This window comes from Dermacentor albipictus, unplaced genomic scaffold (assembly GCF_038994185.2).
Source record: "Dermacentor albipictus isolate Rhodes 1998 colony unplaced genomic scaffold, USDA_Dalb.pri_finalv2 scaffold_12, whole genome shotgun sequence".
NCBI classification, from domain to species: domain Eukaryota; kingdom Metazoa; phylum Arthropoda; class Arachnida; order Ixodida; family Ixodidae; genus Dermacentor; species Dermacentor albipictus.
The window spans coordinates 12,156,041-12,174,904 of record NW_027225566.1 but is presented as its reverse complement, the minus strand read 5'-3'; the positions used below and the strand labels follow the sequence as shown (position 1 = coordinate 12,174,904).

General features: G+C 43.9%; 1 protein-coding gene across 1 annotated transcript in view; it reads right to left on the bottom strand.

Moving 5' to 3' along the window:
• The window catches only part of LOC139051559 (tachykinin-like peptides receptor 86C), a 489,557-nt gene that overhangs the window by 30,785 nt on the left and 439,908 nt on the right, over window positions 1-18,864 (bottom strand). The window lies entirely within an intron of this gene.

The following is an 18,864-nucleotide window of genomic DNA, read 5'->3' as shown; positions in this document are numbered from 1 at the left end:
GATTGTTCTTGCCGCTCTGCTTCGGAGTGACTGAACACTGCTACGTCCTTTTCGGCCTTGTAATTAACACTTTTCACAATATGCACTCCTTGCTCACGCAAACTTTTGTCCTAAAATGAGTACACACGCAATACCACTTTGGCTGATGTCTGAGGAGCAGTGAAAATGACGAATAACTTCTACCTCGTTTCACACAATGCCCGAGAACTTCACTCCTCTTTAGTGATTGCTTCAACTATGCTTTGAAATGGGAATACCGTTCTAATCAGCTTGATTTAAATGCCGCACATGCAATATTAAAAAGCATATCATGTGGGGATGCCATTTGAAATCACACAGCCCACAGTGATGGCGTGGAGTAGATTGAGGAAGGGAATCGTGTTTCCTTATACGGGCAACATGGTAGCTAACGTGCTCAAAAAAGGTGAAAAATACCGAGTACAATTGACCATTGGATGAACCTTTTAATCGTAATCTGGACAATCCATTAGTACTTTTCAATTTTACCTTAGCAAGTGTGTCATAATGGGTGCTTAGCTGGCTTGAGAATCCTGATTTCAATTCCACTTTTGAAAAGCTTTACTATTCCTTTCAAATTATTTGGCTATTCTTGTGAAGTTATTATGGTGCGACATCTTAACTGCCGCAGAAAGAAAGTACTGGTCAGCTTAAGGGATCGTTTGGTTTGCAGTCAATGAACAAAATGTTTTATTTTAGCCAGCCTCCCTACATTTGCAGAATTCATGCCGACGCTGTTGTGTAGCGTCGGTGATTCGCAACCGGCATGCAACTGTATTTGCCCTGGCATTTCTTGTGCCGCTTTGGCATGGACTGCCGCGGAGACCTCAGCCCTGTGAAAGGAGCTCCTGAAGATACCATGGAGTTCATCAGTTCAGACCCACACATCGGGTTCACGTATTGTATGCATTGTATTCACTGTGTTCGTTCATTCTATTCTAAATAAATCCTGTTTTATTTTCTCGCTAAACCCTTAACGAGTTTCACCGTTGGTACTCCGCTTCGCAATGTAGTCACCGTATTTCCGCTGTATGTTACAGTCATTATATGTAATGGGAAAATTAACATTGCAAAAGTCTGCTCAAGTGTTCAAATCAGGAATTGAATCCACGTGCTCCGTATTTAATAAAGAATAGCTCGTAGGGCCAGCTGATTCTAATAAAGGGCTAGTTCATTTTGGGCAAAAAGTGCAAAAGTAGTTATGAAAATAAAAAGTTTAGAGCATAGGGCAGTGTGACCAACAGTACAGAACAACACGCGAATTAGCATTGCGGTTTCTTCAGTGTTCAGAGACGAACGGCGCAATTTTAGTATGTCCAGTGCATAGTCCACAATGGTGTTCTGAGAATCGAGAGACGTCACTTGGCTGCAATGTTTGATGACACTGCCGTTGACAAAACTCCCTAAGTAAATACGATGTATTTTAAATAAAATTTGGTTATTTGCGCGTTTATATTATCGAAAGGATATATCTGGGATGGTGTGAGGGGGGATACATGCAGGGAAAGCATTCATGGCAAACCCTGCGGAAGCAGCTGCGACAAGGACACTCTCTCTCCCGTGAGGCGCATAGCTCGTTTTGGGCACAGCGGTGGGCTGTCCCGTCTTAAGGCAATCAAAAGTCAGTCGCTGCGCACCCCCGGCGGGGAGTGCGCGGAAAATATACATGGAAAAACGCTCAGCGGCGAAATTGCTTTTCCCTACCGTGGGATACTTGTTACTACTGAATATGCGCTAGGGCTCATTATGTCACTCGTTTTTTCTTCTGACATTGCTTTTCTTTTGCCATGAATAGAAGCCGCATAGTAGTAGAAGGCCTCTGAAAACTATTTAGTTAACTTTGAAGGCATTCTCGAAACGGCAATAAAAAATTGTTTGTACCCAAATATCACGGATACAAAACAACAGAAGAAACAGCAAGAAAGCCAAAACACGAAAGCAAGTGACATTTACGATACTTTGCCTGATACAAAGCATTGCATTATGCCTTCTCATTTAAGTTAATGAGTGAATATTGCTTTCCTGCGCTCAGCTGCCCTGTGTGCTGTCCCAAAACCTGACATTTAACGTCATTGTTGACGCTCAAGTAGCTGCTCATGGCTACAGAAAGCCCATGTGCTTTTACCGTAGCTAGTAGTCACTCGCTATAAGTCGGCCAGTGCGAGCAAGTGCTCGGCCGAGAAGCAGGCCCGAAGTGCGGAAGCTAGGCCTAACTAAATTATTCATTCTCGTTTTTTAACCATTTTTTTTTCATTGGTTCTACGGCAAATCCGACAATTGTCCACGCAATGCTTCTTATATCAGCAAATTCGGCTTGACCGATACGTCTTGAAAGCAGTCTTGATGTGTTTTTATATTTATAGAACTGAACAAATATCTTCAGAAAATTTATTCACTCTGTGCAACTGGGTGCCGTTTCCATGAAAAAGTTTGTAGACTCCATCGGTGCTGATAAAAGTTCTCATTTGTAATACAGCCCATTGTAAATGAACTGCCACAAGCACGGTCATGCAAGACGCTGACTGGCAAAGAACCAAAGCGGCTTGCGCACAGTACTGTGAGCATAAAGCCGCTGTTGGGCCCATGGCCAACAAATCCATGGCCATTGAAACCGCGAACATTTTGGTCTAGAGGTTTTGTCTGGCATGCCGTTTTTTTGTGTCATCATCATCATAATCAGCAGCAGCCTGGTTACGCCCACTGCAGGGCAAAGGCCACTCCCATACTTCTCCAACCACCCCGGTCATGTACTAATTTTGGCCATGTTGTCCCTGCAAACTTCCTAATGTCATCCGCCCACCTAACTTTCTGCCGCCCCCTGCTACTCTTCCCTTCCCTTGGAGTCCAGTCCGTAAGCCTGTTAGGGTTGGCGTCTGAGACCACGTGGCGAAAGGAATTTCAACCGACCCCCTCACCCTGTCTCGTCGAAATTAGGCGTGACTTCGCCTGCTATTGTGGGCGTCCTGATCCACGTGGAGAAAGAACTTTCTCTCACCGGACCTTTTACCAGGCCTTGTCGAAATGAAGCGTGACTTTCTAATTCGCCATGACCGTTTCGAGTGTGCCTGTCTGCCGGAAGCCCCGCAGTGTAAAGCGTCATTTGTGTGTGTGTGTGTGTGTGTGTATGTGTGTGTGTGCGTGTGCGTGTGTGTGTGTGTGTGCGAATTTAGATAGGCCCTTTTCTCGAATTGGACCTAGAAAAGAACGTCCACGAATCCGCAAGGCGCAGAAGAGGTGGACAGGCGTCTACGATTCCGGTAGGCGGGATGACTTCTTCCTTCAGCAGGATCGGTATAGTCAGAGGAGGAGGGGCCCTCTTTCTGTGCCTGTCACGTGACATCGAAGGAAGCAAGATCCATCCCATGATTGTAGAGAACCTATTTAAGGGGCTCCGAAATATACTTTTAATTACTTCATGCTCTTCTCGTTTTCTTTCATCTACCGTTGAATAAACTGTGCCAGTTTCGCACTAGAAATCGTCTCGCCATTGCTTGGTCGCCATGGTGTACCGGATGCCTGCAGCCTGCCGACAACGCCACGCTACCCAAAAAGTAACGTCGGTCGAGCTTCGATAGGCAGGCGTCGCTGCTTCTGGGCAGCAGTACGATACGCTACCCTGAAGTACGTAACAACCCTTAATGATCATCGGTTATCTTCCCTCCTCATTACATGTCCTGCCCATGCCCATTTCTTTTTCTTGATTTCAGCTAAGATGTCATTAACTCGCATTTGTTCCCTTACCCAATCTGCTCTTTTCTTATCCCTTAACGTTACACTCATCATTCGTCTTTCCATAGCTCGTTGCCTCGTCCTCCATTAAGCAGAACCCTTTTCGTAAGCCTCCAGGTTTCTCCCCCATACGTTAGTACTGGTAAGAGACAGATGTTATATACTTTTCTCTTGAGGGATAGTGGTAAGCTGCTGTTCATTATTTGAGAATGCCTGCCAAACGCATCTCAGCCAATTCTTATTCTTCTTATTATTTCAGTCTAATGATCCGGATCCATGGTAACTACCTGCCCTAAGTAGATGTCTTCCTTTACCACTTCGAGTGCCTCGCTACCTATCGTAAACTGCTGTTCTCTTCCAAGACTGTTAAACATTACTTTAGTTTTCTGCAGAATAATTTTTAGACCCACGCTTCTGCTTTGCCTCTCCAGGTCAGTGAGCATGCATTGCAATTGGTCCCCTGAGTTACTAAGTAAGGCAATATCATCAGCGAATCGTAAGTTATTGAGGTATTCTCCATTAACTCTCATCCATAATTCATCCCACACCAGGCCTCTGAATGCCTCCTGTAAACACGCTGTGAATAGCTTTGGAGAGATTGTATCTCCCTGCCTGACGCCTTTTTTTATTGGGATTTTGTTGCTTTCTTTGTGGAGGACTACGGTGGCTGTGGAGCCGCTATAGATATCTTTTACATGTGGTTCGTCTACACCCTGATTCCGTAGTGCCTCCATGACTGCAGATGTTTCGACAGTATCAAACGCTTTCTCGTAATCAACGAAAGCTACATATAAAGGTTGGTTATATTCCGCACATTTCTCTATCACCTGATTAATAGTGTCAATATGGTCTATTGTTGAGTAGCCTTTACGGAAACCTGCCTGGTCCTTTGGTTGACGGAAGTCTAAGGTGTTCTTGATTCTATTTGCAATTACCTTAGTAAATACTTTGTAGGAAACGGACAGTAAGCTGATCGGTCTATAATTTTTCAAGCCTTTGGCGTCCGCTTTCTTATGGATTATGATTATGTTAGCGTTCTTCCAAGATTCCGGTATGTTCGAGGTCATGAGGCATTGTGTATACAGGGTGGCCAGTTTTTCTAGAACAATGTGCCCACCATCCTTCAACAAATCTGCTGTTACCTGATCCTCCCCAGCAGCCTTCCTCTTTTTCATAGCTCTCAAGGCGTTCTTTACTTCTTCCGGCATTACTTGTGGGATTTCAAATTCGTCTAGACTATTCTCTCACATTATCGTCGTGGGTGCTACTGGTACTGTATAAATCTCTAAAGAACTCCACAGCCACTTGAACTATCTCATCCATATTAGTAATGATACTGTCGGCTTTGCCTCTTAAAGCATACATCTGATTCTTGCCTATTCCTAGTTTCTTCTTCACTGCTTTTAGGCTTCCTCCGTTCCTGAGAGCATGTTCAATTCTATCCATATTTTAGTTCCTTATGTCAGCTGTCTTACGCTTGTTGATTAACTTCGAAAGCTGTGCCAGTTCTTTACTAGCTGTAGGGTTAGAGGCTTTCAAACATTGGCGTTTCTTGATCAGATCTTTCGCCTCCTGCGATAGCTTACTGGTATCCCGTCTAACGGAGTTGCCACCAACTCCTAATGCACACTCTTTAATGATGCCCATAAGATTGTCGTTCATTGTTTCAACACTAAGGTCCTCTTCCTGAGTTAATGCCGAATACTTGTTCTGTAGCTTGATGTGGAATGCCTCTATTTTCCCTCTTACCGCTAACTCATTGATTGGCTTCTTATGTACCAGTTTCTTCCGTTCCCTCCTCACGTCTAGGCTAATTCGAGTTCTTACCATCCTATGGTCACTGCAGAGCACCTTACCGAGCACGTCCACATTTTGTATGATGCCAGGGTTAGCGCAGAGTATGAAGTGTGTTTCATTTCTAGTCTCACCATTCGCGCTCCTCCACGTCCACTTTCAGCTATCCCGCTTGCGGAAGACAGTATTCATTATCCGCATATTATTCTGTTCTGCGAACTCTACTAATACCACTCCCCTGCTATTCCTAGAGCCTATGCCATATTCCCCCTGACTTTTCTCCAGCCTGCTTCTTGCCTACCTTGGCATTGAAGTAGCCCATCGGTACAGTGTATTTTGTTTTGACTTTACTCATCACCGTTTCCACGTCTTCATAGAAACTTTCGATTTCGTGATCATTTTGACTAGATGTAGGGGCGTAGACCTGTACGACCTTCAATTTGTACCTCTTATTAAGTTTCACAATAAGATCTGCCACCCTCTCGTTAATGCTATAGAATTCCTGTATATTACCAGCTATATCCTTATTAATCAGGAATCCGACTCCTAGTTGTCGTCTCTCCGCTAAGCCCCGGTAGCACAGGTCGTGCCCACTTTTTAGCACTGTATATGCTTCTTTTGCACTCCTGACCTCACTGAGCCGTACTATACCGCATTTACTGCCCTCTAATTCTTCCAATAACACTGCCAGACTCGCCTCACTAGATAACGTTTTATCGTTAAACGTTGGCAGGATCAGATTCCAATGGCGGCCTCTCCGGGCTCTAACGTCTCTAAATATATTAAGGCACTTTGTGTGTGCGTACCATGGCGGCGCACGTTTATATCCCCTTCCGTTTCGCTACCGCGGGTGCGCTTGAGAACCACGGCGCTGCAATTATACTTGAGTAATTTTCCTTTTCCTGTTTAAACTCGCTCACTTAAACTAGCACTCTGAACTACTACACGCAGAAACAAATGAACAGCGCTCGCATTGGATCCCATAAATGATATATATATATATATGTATATATATATATATATATATATATATATATAGAGAGAGAGAGAGAGAGAGAGAATTATCAGCAATAGCACTCGTAGTACAGCCCTCTGGGCCGTTCTCTTTTCGAAAGTAGTCATGTTAGGGTTATTATAATTAGACAAAGGTATTTCGCTCTCGTGAGCAGCACACCTTGGGATAGTTGCTCGGCCTAGCTTCCCACGCTAAGCGTGCCGCGCGCGCCTCGCACCTGCTTAAGCTTTTCCTTGTCTCTAGAGCCGCTCCAGACCGCTAGATTCAGACTAAACAATGCTCGCGACACCTTGGGCGAACGGAACGCACGTGATCTATGCCCGGCCGGCTGAGAAGGGGGCTTTGAACCGGCCACAGAGCTACATGTCTCAGTAAGGTGCCTTGTGTAGTCTCGTACGGATGCCATCCACTCGGTAAGCGCGGAGATTATCTTATATTCCCTCATCTTTTAAAATGTTCCATACTTAGAAGTATTTCTCTCGGAAACCATGCTTAGTTCAAGGGAATTTTCCATGTCTCAGTAATTTCCATTGTCGTATTCGAGTGCTGATTGCCATGTTATCTGTTGATAACGTAACTTGTTCTCAAGTCTGTAAATTTATTAAGGCAGTTTTTCGCGTGCGTACCATGGCCACGCACGTTTACATCTCATTCCGCTTCTCTACCGCGGGTGCGCTTTAGAACCACGGCGCTACAATTATGCTCGAATAATTTTTTCCGTAGGTCACTATTAAGATAATGAGTGGCTGCAACAGTTTAGTGCTGTAAGATTGACACTGCACGTTATTTTTTTCCCTATTCAAGCATTGATATCATTTCGTTACCATTATTATGTTACCTTTTCTCTGCGATATCGTATCTGTTTCTTCGTGCAGGTTTTGGGATGTCCCCGAATTTGCTTAATATTTCTTTTTTTTAACATCGGCAGCATGGTAACTTTCTTTCATCGTTGCCACATGAGAAAAGTATGAGTATTTAGAAATTTTACAGTGTAACCGTCGCCATTCCTTGCTGCCAACGTCCCCTAATATAATCATGTCAATGAAAAATACCAATCACCTTTTTTAAAGGTTTTGCAATTCCCTGTCCGATTCGCGGCGTGTATGCCATATTATAACAAATAAACGCGCCTTGAAAGAAATGCCAATCTAGTTATTCAAAAATACCACGAGGCGAACTCTCGACCACGAAAACTTCAGGTTCGGGTGTACAATAACCGCAGTTTGGCACCTTACCACTATAAAACAAACACGCAACCTTGGATAGCACATAGTAGAAGCTTGCCAATAAATATACTGGGAGAAAGCCCACCTGTATGCAAGAGATTGTTGATACATTTGCTGTTGGGACAGAGTAGCACGACTTCACAGAGAACGCAAGAAAACAAGTGGTGTTCAACTATTTTCAAAATTGTAGAGTATATGGAGAAAAAAAAACAGTGCAAGTTTTTACACAGATGAAGAAAGTGTAGGCACACTCCTGCGCTGACCTCGCAACTAAAGTGTCATTGAAGAATCCTAGCTCGCTTAACATACTATTGCTTTAATGTAGATTTAGCTTGAGTCTTCACCACGCAGAACCATTTTGTCACCAGGAAACCAGGAAGATGCCAAAAAATAGTTACACACAAAACAGTGGCGTCCGGAAAGTAAGGAACGTCATCACCTCGAAAATGTTCACAACGGCTGCGATCAATTTCAAAAGAGCAATGCAAAGGTAGCACGATGAACTTGCAGCTATGCCAGAGATCCTGCAGCGCTTTGGCTTTCTTATTGACATTTGTTCAGATTAAAACAAGAAATTTAGGTTACCTTAGGGGACTGCTGAAACGAACATATTGTAGGAGTTATTTCGAAGGTTACTACTTTATTTATTTGTTACTTATTCATTTTGTGCTTATATTAGGCCGTCAACTGTCCCTCAACCATGCTACGAATGGAGGGTGCACACGTTACTAACTATATTAGTAAATAGCAACGCTGGTAATTTGGCGCCAGAGGTTTGCTTTGCAGATTACTTGAATTGCGTCTGTGACAGATATAAGCAGTCTCGTCCGAAGGTTTTCTTTTTTCTTCCCCGCGAAGCAACATTCGCTCACAGTATAATAGTCGCCTTGAGGGGAGCTTGAGCTATATACGAGGGTCTTTCCGAAAGTAGGTTTCATCATTTATTTTCACCCGAAAACTTAATTGCCAAAAATACACACACTATGCACCATCAACTATACACCTTGCACTATTTTCCCACATAGCCACCGCCGACATTGAGATGTTTGTCATAGCGTGAAATCAGTTTGAAGAAACCACTTTGGTTAAACTTGGTGCCCTGCGTTGCAAGAAATTTTCGCACAGCCTGTTCCACCTCAGCATTGTTTTGGAAGTGACGTCCTGCGAGCGTGGCTTTCAATACAAGCAATAGGCACTCATTCGTACCGGATAACAGCACCCACTGGCGACCATGTTGTCAGCGCACGTCTGTCTGCCATCGTCATTTGTACTGGAATAACATCGGGCACGCCGGCCGGCTGTTATTCTCTCTTCTTCGGCGCTCTGCGCATGCGTCAATCCTGCTTCGTTGACGCTCCATCCGTCGTTGAACCAGCGATGGGCGTGGACACTTATGGCGATTGTTTGTTTCACCTGGTGCAGCATCTACTCTTAAAAAAAATCATGATACTTTCGGAACGGCCCTCGCATTTACGGGACGTTAAAGAGCGATTATAAGTAGAATTATGTATTTTACGCGCAAGATAAATGACAGCAGTACTCCTCAGGTGTATACAGTGGAGGGTCACAGCAGAGGATGACGCATAAAGAAAATGTGCACAGTGTAAGTAGAGTTTAGGAACTTGATAAAGGAGGGAGTTGCGCGGCTACTCAGGCGAAAGATAGGCGTCGTCATGTTATATATTATAATCATATTATAACAGGCAATATAGACAGTGAGCAAGCAGTGGATTAAAACTACCCTCTCTATATGATATCCGTGAATTACAAAAGGGCAATTGAATGAGCAGACGTAACAGCAGTCCTGGACATATCACGTAGTAAAAGCGTACTGGAGCCATACCGGGGATATATGAACAAACACCTCTAACGATTCGACATAATCCAAGGTTCGACGAAAAGTGGTCAGGTGAGAGTTGAGCATTCCCTTATAAAAATTTCTAGCAACATTTTTTAGACAGTCAATAGACTTTTGTTACTAGAACCTACCAACAGTCAATTGAAATTCTACCAAATGTCTTTATACAATCCTACCAACTCTCTAGTAACACCCTAGAAACAATTGGCCACCAACTCCCAATAGAAACATGTTCATAGGATGTCTTTAAACTTCCTACCAATTTCCTATGAACATTTGTCTTTGTACACCCTAGTAACATTCTTTCAAAAGAGATGTTCATATATTTTCTGTTAAATTCCTACCAATCCCCTATTAACAAACTTTCTTTATACACCATATTAACATTCTTTCAAAAGAAAAATGTTCATATATTTTCTGTTGACTTCCTACCGATCCCCTATTAACAAGCTTTCTTTATACACTATATTAACATTCTTTCAAAAGAAAAATGTTGATACATTTTCTGTTGACTTCCTACCGATCCCCTATTAGCAAGCTTTCTTTATATGCCGTTTTAACATTCTTCCAATTGAACAATGTTTGTAAACGTTCTGCCAACTTCCTACCAATCACCTATTAACATTTGCAAGTCTTTATACACCCTAGTAACATCTTATCAAGAATTGGATTCTATCAAGGATTGGACCCTATCAAGAATTGGCTACCGTACTTCAATTGAAGCAAGTTCATAGAAGGTCTGTAAGCATTCTACTAACCGCCAACCAACACAAGTCTTTTGGCTCTTTAGTAACACTCTGGCAATATTTTACTTCCATGTGCTTATGTACTTGCTACTGACGTCTTACTATCGCCCTAGTAACATTTGTCCCACATACGACCTAGTAGCATAGTGTAAAAATGTGTCAGTATGCGTGAACATGTTGGTAAAAGGCAGTATGAAACCCAGAAGGTATATGTACATGAAAAACAAATGCAAGTTTGCACTGAAAGAAGTTTATTCACACAAAAAATATTCACACAGAATTGTGAGAGAAGTAGTAGAGAAATCAATAAAAATAATAAATTAATAATGACTTAGTTGATTACGGCATGGCAGCTGTCGCATAATCTCTAGGAAGCATCGATTATAATGTATTCTTTACATTCAGAGCTGATGTCCAGAATGTTTGCAGAATGAACCAACCGTGCACAGAAACAAGATGGTCAGTGTTAACATCATGTTCAGGTTAGCATATCACATACACAGAACAGCTTTTTTAACAAGGTTCAGGTGAATCCTAAAATTGTAACCGTCATCCCTGTTTACTTGCAGAGGAGATGGCAAGGATTGGGAACATATTGCAATGCATATCATTTGCAGTGATGATATTGGCCTTGGCCATTTCGGAGCAGCTTTCGGAGCAGGCAAAAATGTTTTTCGGAGCAGTAAAACTGCCTTTCGGAGCAGGCAAAAATGCCTTTCGGAGCAGTAAAATGGGCTTTCGGAGCAGTAAAATGGGGCTTTCGGAGGAGGCGAAATTGCTTTTCGGAGCAGTAAAATGAGCGTTCGAAGCGGGTGTCTGTTGAAACAATTGCAAAACATATGTGCAGCTTTCACAGCAAGCAATAGGAAAGCAAGAAATGCTGAGTGGTGTTCTATCATAGCCAAAATATAACAAACGCCACTTATTTTAATTATTAATATCACCAGTTAGTCTAGCTTTAACTAAAGTTGTCAGACAAACAATGTGGTAATATACAATTATTGCACTTTAATATAAAATGTCTTAAGGCAACAAGACTATCACAGCAGCTTGGGCAAATATTTGCACGTACGTGTACAGGAAAGATCACAGGAACAGATCCTCATGATTAAATATCACAGCAGTGGCCTTTCACAAAGGAAATAGAATACACTCACATGGGTGAGGCAATGTGACTGATAAAGCTGTCATGAAACAAAGAAATGAATATATGCTCATGGGACTAGCACGACTTGTGAACAAACGTTTTACAGAAAGGAATACTCAAAATAGTGAGGCAACGTGACTAAAGAACAATCCTCTTACGAGACAAAACAAGGAATACAATTATCTTAGTGAGGCAACATTACTAGCAAGCAAACCTTGTTGATAATAAAGCAAGGCACCCAGTAATGAAGGGCAGCATGACTAGAGAACAACCTTTTTACAAAACTAAGCAATACACTCAGCCAAGTGGAGCAGCATGACTAGAGAACAAGCCGTTTACAAAACATACCAGAGAATACACTCACTTCAGTGAAACAGCAGGACTAGTTAACCGTGTGTATAGCAATGAGTGAAGCAGCTTGACTAGCGAAAAAACCTTCAACCAAAAAATGTAAAAAATGCACAGAATACACTCACTTGAGTGAAACTGCATGACTAACTGTGCGGACCTAAACATACCACGGCGGGAACAATAGTACCTTGACAGAGAACCCCATTGATGAAAACATATCTTCTAAGTTTAAGCAGATATTATGAATATAGAGAAGCACAACAATAAATATGAAGAAAATTCTGGTGATGTGCTCTAATAAACTGCCAACTAAAAAGTGCAATGAAGAAAATTCGCACAAGTTTCAACATCAGTCAGGCTTGTGTCCACAAAACTACTGTGAAACCCCGGAAAAGTACTTCACGTGCGTGCAGCCACTTTTCTCCTTTTACTATCAGCCATCTTTTGAAGGGACACTGCAAGTCTAGATTTGCCCTCAGCCAGAAGAGAACTGCCACTTTCAATGTCAGCAAATTCCTTTGACTTGAGGCCACGGCTAATTAAAAGTTCAGCATTTGTTAGCATCTTCCTTGCGGTTTCTACTTCCTTTTGAAGGTCTGCTTGATCACCGCTGCTCGAGCCTGCCTCATCTGCCTTGGGTTGCCGTTTCGCTGACTGCTCTTCCTCAGAAGCAATGCGTTCAGAGTACAGTTTCTTTGCGTTCCGCACAACTCTAACAACCTCAGGCGTAATGCTGAAACGGCTGGGGTCACTATGGAAACGCTTGCCATAGGACACAACATGACGTATCCCATTGATGCTCTCTACCGTCAGCCGCGCCCTGTCATGAAGAAGTCTACGATTCTCACTAAAACCCCTTTCGACATCTGCATTTCCATGGGTAATGCTCAGCAAAGCCTTTACCACTTTATTAAGTAGTGGATACTTATGCGAGCCATCACTCTTTTTTAAGTCAAAGATGACCTGCCAATATTTATCAACCCTTGGAGCACTTTCAAATGTCTCCAGTTGAAAAGCTGTGTGCTCATCCATCAGGGTTGAGATTTCGCTTGGCTGTATCACCTGAGGCAGCTTTGCAGCTAAGCACCTCATTTCAGCTTCTGATGACTCCTCCTCCCTGGCCTTAGGAGAAAGGCAACGTAGGCTCCGCAGTGCCATGTCCCCAAGGGGCAGTCGTGATAGCAGATGTTCTGTGGCTTTTACGTAGAAACTTCAGGCACCCAACCGAAAAGCCTTTTTCTGGGCTGGTTCCCACTGGGACATAGCTGCTGTGTCTCCACCAACTTCCACAACAGCCTTCCACATTGCAGAACAATGAACATCCAAACGTGGCAAGTCCTTGCCGTTAACTGTACGGTAAGCTTCGGTTTTCATAAAGCGACCAAGCAGCTTCTGAACGAGAAACACCATCTCTTCATAGAGTCGATGCACCAGTGGTTCACTTCCCTGTAGGAGTGATAGGAATGAAACAAAAATTTCAGAAACGTTCCTAATGAAGAGGAGCTTGGCATAGAAGGTCTTGTCAGAGAACACCTTCCTCAGTCGTTCACGCAACTGGCCTCCTGTGCGACAGGATGTGTCTGACAACAGGACTTTCTTCACAGCAGGATACTGCTCTATCAAGCGATCAACAGCAGGCCCCAAAGTTAGCCACCTTGAGCTCACATGGCGCAAAAATACAGTTTCAGGAAGACCAAGTGTCACTTGTTCCGCTTTCATTGCTGCGCTCTGCACAGCTGAATTCTTAAAAAAGTAATAAACATCTATCACAACCCCTTCGATGTCCGACCCAAAGGCATTCAATCCTCGAGCAAACGAGTTGTGCACTTTGTGCAGGCAGCACTCTCCTAAGTCTATGATATTCGGGTAAGCCTCTTGCATTTTCTTCTTCAAGCTTTTCGTTACATTTGGACCATCGGTAAAAAGGCAAATGAAGTTCTTCTGCGGAAGGTCCATCATTGCTTTCTGGATCTCACCTGCCAAAATTTCTGCTGTTGCGGAACCCAGCCGGTACGACTGCAGGTGCTCCACTACTACCTGCTGCGCTTTGTCAGAGAAATATCTAACCACCACATCAAGCTGCTGGCACCTTTGCTCTGGAATAGGCGTTTCATCTATGGCAGTAGAATAAAACACGTCTGCCTTGTTGAGCTCGTCGACCACAAGCTTCTTGAAGTATGAACCCAGGCCGTCAGAAACAATGTAAGAGGTTTTGGACCTCTTGCAGGAAAATTTCTTGGCTATTTCTGAATCCGGGAACATTTTTGGATACAAGTCAGTTGCTGTGTCTGCCCACGAACACGGAATGCCCTTTAGTGTCATACCAAGGACAAAAAGTGTCTCTGTGTGTGCCACTTGGTCATTCAGTGAAATGTTTCGTTGGCTTGTTAATTCCAGAGTTGACTGAGTAGTCTTCCGTCTTTGTAGGACACCTGAAGTGTCTCGGTGCTGATTGGCAGAGTCAATGTGGCGCTTTGTGGCGCCATGCCGCCTTACAGCCGTTACGCCGTGCTGCCTGCAGTTAATGCTGCTGTCGCACAAAACACAAAAGCCAGTTGCTTCGTTTGCTTGACGGCACCACAGTGATATTTTGTCACCATTTTGGTCAGTCTCGAGAAGAATGTCCTGATTGAACTTGGTGGAGTGGCCTGCACAAAAAAAAAGCAATTTCTCATTTCTACTAAATAATGCAATTACGCTATTCTAAAAGAAAAGAAGGTGGTTAAATTGCTCATTACCGACATTTTAGCATCACACGATATACCAGAAATAAAACGAATTCTTTCACATGCGCAAATGTTTATCAAGATCGCTTCATCTCTTAGTTTAGCACTTCAACCTTAGTCCTGTATTAGAACAGAGCCTACAAGTCCAAATTCAACCTAGCAGAAAAACAACGGAGGCCCGCCGAGACGCTAGACAAGGCACGATGTTTTATTGAGTGCCCTTTCGATTCCCTTTCTGTTCAACTCTTTCTGCCCCCGTGAACAGCTTGCATTATCATTGCTGCGAGCGGCCACAATACGTTAGCTGCCATGCAAGTTCGGACACAGCAAGCATGCCAGTTCCATAGTCCTGACTGAAATAGCTCACGCAAACAGCTAAAACTATAAGTTCTAAAGCATAACGCAGGCATGTTTCAGTCAAATAAAAAGGTAGAAAGCACTCAACTCCGTGCACTAGACATTACAGCAAGCTAACGTGGCATCTTCAGTAGCTGTATGTATGCGAGCAACTACGCGACGAGCATTGGTGATCGCAGCGCGGCTGAAACCACCCAGGGCGACGTCGCCGAGAGAAAACAGCGATTAGAGTTTCACTAAGTTAAGCAACGTTTTTTCTGGATGCCTTAATATGTAGCTAGAAGAACGGCGCGGAATTAAAACGTTAAAGATACGATTTTTTTTTATTGCCCTACGCGACTGGTCGCTTGATTGAACCTTCCCTCCGTCCGTGAAATATTGAACCTGAGGAGCTCTCGGCAGTCAAGCCGCTTTTTTTTAACGAGCGCGCGCCTCCCCACACGCGACCCAAACTCATCGCTAGTCCCCGTCGCGCAGCCGTCATCACGCCTGAAATCGCGCCAACATGGTTCAGCCGAGGCAGAAGAAGCGCGTGCGGTGAACGCCAATCGCTCCTGAACAGCAGACCGCCATGTTTGCCGCTTTCTTGCCTACGCTGTTGGCACATATTTTTTGACATATAGAACAGCAGCAGACAACGTGCTGGCTATGCCTCTACAAACTTAAGCAATACAAAATGTATGATAGATGCACCAACCTTTCAGCTTTGCAAGCGCCATAGCGAAGTCGACGGCCTACGGTGAGGGCTAGCACATCCAACTCAGGGCGACCGCACGACCGCATGCCGCAAAGACCACAGCAGCAGCCCAACAGCAGCAGTTGACAGCAGCAACACCATCAGGCTTGGCTTGGCTCGGATTGCCGCGCGCGCCGCGAGTACGGTAGCTCAAGCGATGCCGCTGTCGATGATAAGCGGCACTCGATTAATTAGTTTCGTTTCTGGACCGGAGCACACCCTTCGGCGCAGGGTGGGCGCAGATTTACCATATTTTGCGGAAATGTAGCAGGATGTAGCAGTGTTCACGTTTCGGCGCAGTTCGGCGCAATTGGCGCAGTGGTATCATCACTGCATTTGCTGCGTTGTATTTACTACATATTATTAAAATTAGGAAAGTGTCCAGAACGTTTTCTCTACCAATTATCTGCATAAATGAGTTACTCACTCAAAATGTTAAAAAAATGGCTTAGTCATGGCGAAACTTGTAGCGCGCACAATAGACACGGACGGAGAGACGGTGGACACGCGAGCGCTTACTCACAGCTGGTTATTTTTGGAAGGACTGAACGTAACAGCGCCAGCTAGCTGCACCGAGCATGTGCAAAACGTGTCATCCATTTTTATATAAACAGATTACAGAGCTTCAAGCAGTATTCAAGAATACAAATGCTTTGTCAGTGATAGCAACCAATGGCTGACTGACGCATTTTTAAGCACGCCTGATTATATGGAACTCTTCTGTAATTTCACGTGATCGTTTATTTTTACTCGAAAACAAAATATCAGTGTCAAAATATACCGGTTTACAATGACATTGGTTGCAATGGTTAACAAGCGCGAATGATTTTCTTTCACATTCGCACTTGTCTAACCAGTGCAACCTACGTCATTGTGAACCGTTTCGCTGAAACGTATGTAATTGTGAACCATGAAACTATACGCTCAATATTTTACTATCTCTCATCCTGTGCAGCCAGAGTACGAAAGTGCAAAGAATGATTTCATGATGAGACAATATTTAACACACATTAAGTCAATGCGAACACTGTGAAAACGAAGTATTTGTACGCTTCTTGTTTATAGCAACTTCAAGCGAACCGCATGACGCGGGGCAGCTGACAAATGTAAGACAATCGTTCTTAAAACATTCCGCGTCGGTACAGTTCGCGCTATAACAACCGGCCAGAATGCAGCGTAGGAAGAAATAAAATAACGTCAAAATAAAATGGTTATGAAAAATGATGGAAAAGAACATACCTTTTATTATAGTTTGGAGATAGAGAAAACTTCGGCGCATAGCAGTCTTGAGGAACAGCTATTCGCTACTTGTGCAGTTTAAAATACGGACAGTGCCAATATTGAACCACTTCACACGACACTGCATCGCAGCTGGCAGAGAAGTTCCAGAAACGCTCACATCACGGAACGAAGAAAGCACCGTGGGCTTCGCAAACACCTTGCTGGTTGGCTCGCATTGATGCATTAGCCACAACACATCATAAGAATAAAAAGCAGCAAAAACAGCTAGATTGCTGCTACAATACGCCACGAAACACCTACATCGCTCGACCGTACCATGCCGGCGTCGCAAAAGAACTGATGGCGATTGCGATAGTCACCTTCTTTGCCTCGACTCGGCCAACTGTCAAATTTTTGCGCATGCGCGGGAGAGGCATGCTACATTCTTTCCATCCACCTGCTTCGCCTTGACCGCCGCGGAACTAAAGCCCCTCTTTAAGCCGAAACATGCCCCCCTCCACCCCTTCCCCACTACTTTGCGATGGTTGACTCACACCTAGACATTCGTCGCCTCTCAGTGAAAGTTGTGGCCGGCCTTTTGTACGCACCCCTTTCTGGGAAGTGCACTTAGAGGGAGGAATGTACCTCATGGCCAACGCGGCGTTGACAAAGAAAAAAAAACAAACTGACAGGACAGCCGGCTCAATTTGTTGGGCATTTAGGGGTTGTATAGTTTTATCTTTCTAGACAATTATTGTTCTGAAAACCGACTTTTTTCTCGAAATGTAATAAACATAGAAAAATATCATATTGGGTAAATTATGTGGTTATTCTATTTTGCGCAAGAGCATCCTTTAGCACTTGCTGCTTTCAAAGACAAAGCTTTGCTCCCTAGCGCCCAGCGGTGAAGCACATTGTAGTACTATTTTTATAGTCAAATACATGTCCAAAGCGTGGCGGCTATGACGTTAGCAGTTTTCAGACGCCCGAAGCACGGCAAAAGCATGGCGTTTGATATCCTGGCTCTTGGTATACGGAACGCCATTATTACAGATGTCATGATGACCCGTTGCCGGAACTCAAAATTTTGTCGCCGTGTTGTGGAGCAAGATCACTGAATGTTAAGAGCGCATAATTATTCCTTTTCTATCTGTTTTCACACACAGCAAGCTACCATCGCCATAAAGCACATCAGTTGACATAGTTACTTTGCCTTCACTTTGATGCAATGTCCATTTCGTTTAATGTGCGGCAGCCGTCAGTAGGGGGCAGGGACGAAAGCGTGCGAATAGGAACGCGTAGAAAGCTACATTTTTTATACAGTAAGGGTAATTTAATTATTTTTTCACAGAAAGGTGTTACTTGCACAGAGTTCAGCTTTTCTTTCTATTCGAACTGTGCGCTTCTCAGGTCAATACTCGCTCTCACTCAGCAGCAGCTGTATTTTGCAGCCTTTTGGACATTTGAGCGGCAACGTTCCAGCGCCGTGTTACCCTGAGTTTCGGCTCTTTTTATTCTTTTTACTAATATCTTGACACTACTATGCTGACACGTTCGAGCTTAGGGCGTACTATTTATATCGCAGAATGCACTGACCTGATTATCTCGTTGCAAAGCTAATTGGTGGCATTGCAATAGCAGTGTGTGGTAAGGGCAAATTTGCGCTCCAGCCCCACGCCACACCACTCGCCTGCCCGCACGCGTGTGGTCGGGTGAAAATTTGCACATTTCGTAGACTGGTACAGACATTTCGGTTTACACTGCATGTGCGAGCACAGTGTATGCCAAAATTTGTGCACCAGTGGGTGAAATGTACAGCTTTCTGCACGACCGCACGCGTCACGGCTCAAGTGTAAATCGGCCTTTAATTAACTAGCCCGAAGGTCGGGATAAAGCTCTGCAATTGGTGCGCGGCCTGCACAGTAGTCCGCTATCACACC